We start from the raw sequence: 10866 nt of genomic DNA, 5'->3' as shown, positions 1-10866 counted from the left end.
ATGTTGGCTTGGGGGGAGGGGGAGGGGGAGGGCTAGGTGGGCAGTTTCTAAGAAACGTGTACTACACTTAATATGAGTGACCATCTCTCCTAGCCTGTGCAAAGCTGGTAAGCTCAGAGTGTTCTCTCTCACTCCAGCGGAAGCCAAATGTCATGCATTGGACATGCAAACAGGCAGTGGACCCAACAAGTGTTTATTCCTCAACGTCTTCATTCTGGGAGCTGTACTGTTGTTTTTTCCCTGAAATAAAAAATGCCGTGTGAAGCACATACGATATAAAAATACTGCATGGCATGTTAAGACAGCCTCTTCCCCATTTGTCACTTGCATTTATTCGCCCTTATTAAATTTATATAGTGTCTGGCTACGAGTCTACGATAGCATGCGTTGTGACTGGGAGGCTGGATCCAAATTACCGGAAACCAAGGGTCAGCTAATCAGAAAGGATAGTTACGTGCGAAATCATTATAGGCACAAGAACGGTTCTCACTCTCTTGAGAGGAACCGAAGTTGAGGTTTTAACTATAGTGGTCATCGCGTGAGTATAGCCTTTTTGATATGTAACCTGTTAGTTGTTACCATGGTTACCAAGTTGATCAATGAGCATAATTGTTTATATTTTAAGTATGACCATTAAAATGGTCATTTCTTGGCTGAATCATAAATTCGCTAAATGTACCTTGAGTACATCGGTTGAGCAGTTTCATCTGAACGTATGTGATAGAGTGATAGTTTACTTAACCTACGAAGCAGATACTAACCGTTTTCCTAGAGAGCTCCAGAGCGATTTTGTTCTGAACAGTATACATGTATATTTATCCAAAAGGAGATGAATGGAACCCCTTGGTTTATCTTACTATTGAGGTGAATTATTTTTGAGAACTTAAAAGCCACTTTTTTTATCCGATAGAGCCACGTCGTGTTCAGGTTGGAGGGTTTTTTGTCAGGTTGTTTAGCTTCGTTTCACTTGACTTCGTTCCAGAAGCTGTCTTTTCACTTCGCCTGTTCGCGTCTGCAGAATAGTTTTAAACTTAATCAACCAAGCTATCGATACAAAACAAACCTATGTATCACAAATAAGGCTATGATTGCAAATAACTCACTGTGTTACGAGTTCCTAATCTTTCAATGTAGCCCAGTTCCGGTATGTAAAGGTAGCACCAGCTCTGTAGGAAAGTTGTGGATCAAAGAAGATTTACTGTGGTTCTGAGTTAGGCTACAAGATCAAAATAGACGTCCAATATCCACATATGTAACTTGATTTTGACAGTTCAACACAACAAATTGAGGGTGGCAAAATGCACACGTACGGAACTTTCAACTGAAAAAGGCCAAGTGCAAAACCTTTCTTGTGATAATGAGCTTATGAGGAAGTGAATATTTTTACAAGCCGGTATACCCAATTGTTTACTTTACAACGTGACAATCATGACTCAAGTCTCTCGGCAACGGCCACCATAGGCTACGTAACTATTATGGGGGACAGAAATAGGAGGATAGCTCTACCAGCAATCTTTTTGAAACGAATAACTTTCATCAAGAGAGAATAATGGGACAAGAAGGAAACGCCCAATCAACGCCCTTTGGAAGGGTAAATTTCAATGTGAATTGAAATTTAAAAGAATTTTGTCTCCAGAGGCGGTCCGCAAACTTTTATTTACAGTTTTCTAGAGAGAATTCAACAGTCGCTAGCACAATATTTTGCACTGTTTGCTTCGGAGGCAGTCGCGCTTCGGTGGAAACGAGTTATCGATGACGTATCAAGTATTGGTGTATCAGCTGTGTTTCAATTTTAGCCTTGTTTTAATAGCAGTGATAAACGGACCGGTAAAGCGGCTGCTCCCTCAAATTGGCGCCACAAAAAGGCGCGGCAGAGACGCGCGCATGCGTTCCTAGTTAATATATTTCTTTGCGCCATTTTCCATATATTAAATTCCACATAATTATAACATTCCGCAAGATATGCCACATGTCATTCTGCAAACTCATTCCGGCTTTTACCCTCACCGGTCGCGTGTGGACTTAATGACGTTTCAAACAAATGATATAAAATGCGCGGACATCTCAGGAATAAGTTTTTCTTGATTACAACATCTAAAAATAACTTAAGTGAAAGTGACATATCCCAGCCAACGTTGTAAGATTCCCTCGATCTCTGTCCCATTATTCTACCTTGCTTTCGTTTATTTTTAGAGATCTTTAGATTCGACGACTACGAGTACGAGATTTGACTTAAAGTTTTTTCGCATATTCCCAAAATTTTAACTTCCCGGAAAGCTTCATTTTACCGTATTTCACTAGACAAGTTAGCTCTGTTATCTTTTAGTGAAGGAGGTTACGCGCTTTCCCGATCGCTAAATGATAGCAGAGCTCTCGCGCGCGAAGCGCGCCAGCGCAGACAGGCCAGAGCCCCGATTTTAGTGCGCGCCGGAGGAGGCCTAATTTCCACAGCAACCACCGCAGATCGGTTTCCAATAACAGACAAGCGTTACTTTCGTAATTAGTTTTAAGCATTCCTCCAGACACCTTTGGAGAGCGCCGGACACATTGCCTGTCAAGGAACTTTGTAGTTCTGATTAAACGAACCAGACATCTCTAGGAAACGCGAAATTTGGTCAGACTATTTGGGTATTGTAAATTCATTTCACGGTCGATTGAAAATTTCGAAGTCGATCTTCACAGCTCGCTTCGCAATTGATAACTACAGTTTTCTCGCCGCATTTGGATTCAAATAGGCTTGATACGCTTTCAATGGTTTTTCAAGTGCTTTCTTTTAAGAAAGTAGTGCTCCGATGGCTTATTTAACTTCTTTTAAGAGTAGTATGCCGTGTCAACATTGGTGACCTTCGAAGCCAAAATGGCGAGTCGGCGTATCAAGTTTTTACTGTGGAGCCACAAGTAGGAATACACTCTCTGCTGGCACATCTTTCTCCGGTTTGGAAGGAACTCTGCGTGGAAAAGACCCTGACCAAAGAAATTTTTAAATCTTCTCTATTTGAACGTTTGAGAAAAGCCGTCAACAATGCACATTTTATAGTCGCCGGTGTAAACGAATGCGAGAGCTCGAGCTCTACTTCACATCTCCTTGAGGAACAGCAAGACCGATTATCTGATTCAATGGACGATCGTTTTGATCAAACGGCGAAGGATTCAAGTCTTTTTTCTCTGGCTTAAGACGATAAAAGCGTCGATGTTCCTCCGGTGACAAATCACTCTCCAAAAAGCCCGCCAAGCACTGTCGAAATCCCGCCAAAATCTTATTCGCTGGCAGGAGACCAAGACGCTGGATTACTCCAGACATTCTAGCTTCCACTTCAACATCTTCGTGTTCGCTTGGGCGATCTGTATAATCAACGTCACAGATACAGTATGGTTTCTATATCAGTCATTTTAGCCTCCTTGAAATGTCAATCATAATCCAAAAATTGTTATTACAGGTTACCTTTGTATTGTTACTTGTTTTTTACTTAATAGGCCAAATTATAGGGCTACCCTCTCCCTCAGAGCTTACAGGCGGCGCGCCCAAGATTCTGAGGTGATGATAGTCTCTCTTTTAAAATGTCGGTCATTTATCCAAATTATTATTGTAGGCAATTTTTGTAGTGTCATTTATGTTTGAAATAGGCCAAATTAATTATGGGGCTAGCTACCCTCTCCCTCAGAGCTTACAGGCGGCGCGCCCAAGTTTCTGAGGTGAAGGTAGTCTCTCTTTTAAAATGTCGATCATTTATCCAAATTATTATTGTAGGTTATTTTTGTAGTGTCATTTATTTTTGAAATAGGCCAAATTATGGGGCTTCCCTCTCCCTCAGGGCTTACAGGCGGCGCGCCCAAGATTCTGAGGTGATGGTAGTCTCTCTTTTGAAATGTCGGTCATTATCCAAATTATTATTGTAGGTCCTCTTTGTACTGTCATTTGTTTCGAAATAGGCCAAATTATGGGGCTACCCTCTCCCTCAGAGCTTACAGGCGGCGCACCCAAGATTCTGAGGTGATGGTAGTCTCTCTTTTAAAATGTCGGTCATTTATCCAAATTATTATTGTAGGCAATTTTTGTAGTGTCATTTATTTTTGAAATAGGCCAAATTAATTATGGGGCTACCCTCTCCCTCAGAGCTTACAGGCGGCGCGCCCAAGTTTCTGAGGTGAAGGTAGTCTCTCTTTTAAAATGTGGATCATTTATCGAAATTATTATTGTAGGTTATTTTTGTATTTTCATTTGTTTCTGAAATAGGCCAAATTATGGGGCTTCCCTCTCCCTCAAAGCTTACAGGCGGCGCGCCCAAGATTCTGAGGTGATGGTAGTCTCCCTTTTGAAATTATAATTGTAGGTTATTTTTGTAGTGTCATTTGTTTTTGGAATAGGCCAAACTATGGGGCTTCCCTCTCCCTCAGAGCTTACAGGCGGCGCGCCCAAGATTCTGAGGTGAAGGTTGTCTCTCTTTTAAACTGTCAGTCGTCAACCATAGTAATATTGAATTTTCATTTTCCAGAGTTCATAGTGGTACCTTCTTTATAGTTTTACGTGATTTGTGGCAAAGACAAGACCAGGCTAACAAATTTATTCTGCTTTATGCGTGGTGCGACAATCACCGTGGCTGACTGGCCTCCAAAGTTCCTTTATAATTTGGACGCTTCTCAGGAGTTCCTTCACTGCTTGTAATCCAGAATTGGGGTTTCTCAGCAGCTTGAAGCTCTTGCATTGCATCAGTTGTTCCTTGGACGGCGACCTTTTCTTGTCCCGAGTACAATATCGATTCTCGACTCTCGATTACCGTATCTTGCTCGAGCAAGGTTTCGGCAACGGGACCAGTACTAAGACGATTGTAGGAAAACTGTTTGGTAAAAGAAGAGTGAAATGGTGGCTTCGGCGCGTTACCTGTCTGATGCTCGGTATATCACTGCCAAACTACGCAACAGAATGCGCGAAAAACCCCTCCGGTACTTGAAAAAAAAGAAAAAAAACCTGAGCAATGTAATTTAGTAACTTATTCATGGTCTTCAGCTTCCGGTTTATTCAGCTTATTGCCAGTTGTAGGCAAAGTTCACGCGCACATTATCGCACTCTAACTGGGTCGATTGTGAGGAAACTCTTATGTCAGTCATTGACTAAAAACCCCCGCGCGTTAAGCCTTTGTGCGACGGACGTCCCTTAGAAATATAAATTGCCCACACGATCGCTAATTCTACTTGCAAAGTGTTGCTGATTGAGTTGTGTAATGTATTCTAGAGTGTAAATTTTGTACTAACCTCGCAGACAAGGATGCAATGAGACATTTATTTGCGTAGTTAGGCCTGCTATCCATTGGGCAAGCAACCCTTTTATTTTCTTTCGATAGCCTATCCATGCACTAACCTTTGGGTACAGAGACTAGCTGCCTCTCGCTGTACCAAAACTTAATAGTTTTGGCGTTTAATATTATTAACGGGTGCTCACAAAACACCGAGACTGCATCGTGCTTCTTTGGCTCTTTGGTACCCTGCGAGCTTTGGTTCATCGCGTTTTTAAAGATGGAAATTTTGATATTCCCGCGTAAAAGAGGACCGATAAAACGTGTCTTTTATTGACTACAGTGAAACGCCCAGAAATGAAGGATGTTTTGAAAGAAACGGGAAAACTGATAAAAGTAAATATTTGTTTTGATAAGTGAAATTAATGAGAAATAACCATAAACTAGTTTTGTTTTCTTGTTTTTTAAAAGCGGTTTGTCTGGTACCAGATTTGTACAATTACTTTCAATAAAACATGGATCGGGTTTTGCTAATTATGACAGAATGTGATTAAAAAGCATTATGTTGACAGCTGCGAGTATCCCGCCATGTTTTAAACAAAGGGCCTCTGACCAAGCCGGGATTCTAATCCGCCACAAATATGTGAGGCACGCGTCTTTCAAAGTCGCCTAGTACTTAAAATCGGGGCTCTGGCCTGTTATACCATGGCGGAAAATGAAGTAATCTACCCATCCGAGAAAATTCGGTAAACACGTGACCGTCCACCGACCGAACGACCGTCCGTCCGTCCGTCCGTCCGTGCCATTTCCTGAATTTTGACATCATTCCGGCCTGAGTTATAACATACCATAATGCTCTTCGCGAAGAAAGTAAGTATAATATGAGTGTTTCACAGTGACAGATCGCTAAAAATTCTAAAGATTAGCAATTTTTCCCTAGTTTTCAGAATTTTATAATAAATCGGGAGAATTTGGTAAAAATCGGGAGAGCGGGAGGCAAGACATCAAATCGGGAGACTCCCGATCCAATGGGGAGGATTGGAATCTCTGTTTATTTCGTTTTTTGTTTTAAAATGCCTAGTATAGCAAACTTAATATTGAAATACTTAACACATTCAAAATATTTCTGGTTACGATATTAGAGAAAGTTTCAAATCACAAGACTATATATAATTTTCCCTCAATTCAGGGTTTTTCTTTGCACCAAAGGCGACTCAGCTTGCTAGAGATTCAGGGTACTACAGATACGTTTATTTCTCTCTAATATTCTCTCTAATATTCTCTCGACAACCTTCAAGTCCCAGGGTGGATGATCTCGTTACTTGCTTGGGGAATGTCAGGAGTGAATCCTACAGCAGCATGACCATAAGATGGCGGGGGCTCGTCTGGCTGCGGTACCACAGAATAAGGAGGGTAGACAGGTCCGGGTGGCTGAGTAGAAATCGCAGCTCCACCTGTGGGATAAGGATTATTCACAGGAGGTGGAAATGAGGTGCCAGTGTCGTAAGTCGCAGGGGATGCGCTTCGTTGGGGTGCGACCGGCAAAGGAGGGTTCCCAGTTGGATCGCCTGGTGGATTCGGTGGGCAACCGTTTTCGTAGGCGGGGCTCCCTCTGCCTGTATTAACGATCTCTGCCATCGGATAAGATATTTGGCTGTTTTCCAGGACGCTGGAGTCAGTGGTCGAAGTTGCACCATCGGTCAGCATTGTTATTGGATTCAACAGGTCTACTTCCCTTTGGGGCGTGGTACTCTTATAGATCCACTTCTTTAGAGCGTAATGACTTTTACCGGTTTTTGCTCTAAACAGCCAGCGATAAGGCCAAGTCATCTGCAACAGCGTGGCCAGCCAAAAGAACAGAGGTCAAATCCACCAAGGCTTCACCCTCAAATCCTCATAAGCAGAAAACCTGTTTGTCAGCCCAGGAATTTCTCTTCTCGCTGAGAAGTCCGTAAATAGATCTCGGAAACGATTCCTACTTATCATGGCCGCTCTTTCTCTCTCGTAACTATCTGCTGTCTCCTGGACACCGAACAAGACATAAGGATCGATTCTTACTCGAGTAAGCCACACTGTACTCACTGTTGGTATTTCTCTTTCAGAAGCATCAACCCACGAACCGAACGAGAATTCTTTGTGGTCCACGAATGTCACAACTTTCGAATCATCACGTGTGGGATGATAGCACTCCACGACCATGTCAATTCTGGGTTCGAGTTGATGTATTTTTTGTATGTAGTTCCAAGCGGTCTCGTCCTGCATAATGTTTCTTAAGTAATCCAACTCACGAGAGAAGATGCTCTCTATGAAAATATACACAGACGAGAACCACAGCATTGCAATTCCATAGATTTTTAAGTAGACGAAACTACGTCCGTATTGAGTACACTGGGAAATTTCACAACCCACCAGATACAGCACCCAAAGGTGAAAGTAAAAAAACAAGAGCATGGAAAAGATTTGCCATAAACTTGCATTTCTGTACAATCCTCTTTTGCGGCTCAGTTTTCCGTTTTCATTTTCGCGTTGGTGTCCCTGGACGGTTGGTTGGTAATCCTGGATACCACTGTCAAGTTCCATTTGACTCCCGGCCCTAACAACTTGTTCCAGTCTCGTTCCTAATTCCCCGTCATCTTCCTGTAACCTCCTCGCATCTTCCCTTTCTTCTCTGCGGCCTTCCTTACTTTTTTTCTTACACACGGCGCAGCAGTAGATGATAAATGGCACGAGCAATTTTAGAAGCACGAAAGAAGAAAGGACCACGGGGAAGATTACAGGGTCGGCAGCAAAGTCGACACGACTAGTTTGTGCAGTGGGAAGTTGATCTGTGGTGTCGGTTCTTTGATACGAGGACCTCTCTGTGGTTTTTCTGTACCAGGGTGTCCAGGGAAAAGAATCGCTGCCAGTATTCCCTCCACGGCAGGCTCTCCCTTGTCTACTCCACTTAGCGCTGTATTTGCTATCCACACAGAGGGCAAACCTTACAGAAGGATACCTTCCCCTGCAGAAAAATAAGCCGAGATCGCCAGGCCTATTTCCAAAATATGCAAATTTCAGCTCTGTTCCAGCTATGATGTTGGAGCGGCATGGCTTGTTAGTATAGCATGTCACGCCTGTGTAACCGGAAGGGCAGAGAAAGAGTGTCTCCTTACCGAAAGTGTAGATGCAGGTAGCTTTGCTATCACATGGCTTCGATGGACAAGTATTCAACATCGAATTTACTCCTCTACACAAGAGTCTAAGATTAGGCATATCCCGCCATCCATTGTTATCATGGACTGACCAAGTCTTACTGATGTACTCTGGTCGCAGGGCGAAATCTTTAGTCTTGATAAAAACGTTATCGAGTAATCGACTCGGTGCGTACCTTTCAGTTACCACCCAGAAGCCGTCTGGGTTGTATTGAAGGTACCACTTTTGTCTGCTATGCTCATACAAAGGACGAAGGTTACGGAAGACACCTGGCTTGCGAAGAAAATAATCTCGAATGTGATCGTTTACAACATTTCCTTTTCCATCGGTAAACATAACATTCAAGTAAAGTCTGTCCGAGTTACATTCCCTGAAATCTTCATCCACGCATACAGCTTTAATCATAGGCGACGAACTACTAACTGTAACATAGCCAACGCTTTTATTGCTTATGTTCCAAAACTGCCAAAAGCTTATTAATCCTCCAAAGACATCACTTCTATCCAAACTCCCGGAAGTCAGCCACGACACAGGATCAACAGCGTTATAAACATGAGCAGCGACGCCAAAGTAGTCGCTTGGATTAAGTCCAAAAATCAAACGTTTTTCGTCTTCAGTGGATATATTGCTATAGTAAAACAACAGATTGCCGTTTTCTCGCCGATACACAGGGAAGTTGTTGTGACTGTAATTCTCCTTGGTGTATACACCTTCAATGACTTTGTAAGGCATGGTTTTTTCATTGATGTTTTGAAAGAAAATCCTTGAGCACAAAGTTCTGCAATTGGAGAATGCGACCAACAAGCTGCACAAAATCCACAGTAAAAGAAGTAGTCGTGCAATCATCTGCATCATGATCTCTTACCATAATCTACTCAGGGCGCAGACTGAACTAAATGAATGCGAAAATATTTCTGTAAAACTATATTAGGACTACAGTATGTCGCAACAAGAAGAAATTGACTGACACATACTTTTTTATTCGGTGTGACAGTCAGTGTATATGAGGATTTGAATGAGTTTAGTTAAACCACCTGGCAAATATTGAAGCGGAAGTGGCTAAACACAAAGGATATATTGTGATGTACGATACATATCACACGTTTATTTTAATTCCGCTTCAATATTTGCCAGGTAATTTAACCAAACTCATTCAAATCCTTATGTTCACTGCCCATATATATGGAATCAATTTTTACCTGATATTGAACTCAAGAGCTTCTCGTTAAGAGCGTTAACATTTGTCTTGTGCTCTCTCCCTCTATAAATTGGTTAAAATAGCCAAATGTTGGCGAATTACGGTTAATTGATAAGTCAATTCTTAATGACTTTTCCCTCAGTTTAGAAAAAGGAAACGAAACTCGTTTTTCGGTTCACGCCTTTTGATGGCAACGACATGTAAAATGAAATTCTCTTTCCTATGTTTTCTTCAGTTCTGTCGTGACTAGCCTTCGTACCCATAGGTGGCCCAGACTCTATGGGAGTTTGCGGGGCTTTGTATAAGAAAATGTATGAAAATAAATAAACTACGTCTTAAATTCCATTTTGGACAAAAATAGGAATAAAATAACTCTCCTTGTACATGTGTGGTGTTCTATTTTTCACTGTCTTTCGGCTTCTAAAGCCATTTAGAAGGCGTTTTACTATATAGACAGGAGTACATCCGGGACCCGTATGGTTTATTTTCCACGTTTATCGATGACGTAGTTTTGGTAATTTCCCTCTATTATTTTATCGATGTCATTTTGTCTATATAATAAAAAGAACATTACCCGGTGGCTTGAAGATATGAATTTTATTTTCTCGTGGCAAAAACAATATTTTACTCACTCGCTGCGCTCGTTCGTAAAATACTGTTTTGCCCCTCGAAAATAAAGTTCATATCTTCGCGCCACCGTGTAATATCCTCTAGTTATTTGGCGTTTTAGTTAGATTCTGATATCGATTTGTATTGACAATAAGGAATAAGGGAAACTTCCCTTATTTTTTATTCTAAACATTGGTGAATATTTTTATAAGCCAGCAAACCCATCTGTATGTTTTACAGAGTCACAGCATGGGCTCCTGCTCACAGACAATTCACTATACAGCGGTCATCGTGCATGTGCATGTGCAGTGTCGGATCCAGACCTTGAGATAAGGGAGGGGTCCCCCCAAATTTTTTTCGGCCTTTCGGGCTTCAGTTTGGTCAAAAAATAACTAAGGGGCCAAGGCCCCCCGGGCCCCTCCTCTGGATCCGTCACTGATGTGGACGGGGATAAGGAGCCCTTCTCAGTGCTGGAGAGGTGAGAGTGTTCTGTGCACAAATTTTTATTGAAATCAAAAAAATATATAATTTAAAATGAAATTATGTTTTGAAAGCAATCACCTTTCAGTTTATTTTTTGTTCATTTTAAAATCCGTGATATAGTAACTTTTAAAATATTGAAATACGTAACACACT

The sequence above is a fragment of the Porites lutea genome, chromosome 6 (genome assembly GCF_958299795.1).
Source record: "Porites lutea chromosome 6, jaPorLute2.1, whole genome shotgun sequence".
Classification (NCBI taxonomy): Eukaryota; Metazoa; Cnidaria; class Anthozoa; order Scleractinia; family Poritidae; genus Porites; species Porites lutea.
Note: the sequence above shows the minus strand (reverse complement) of the source record.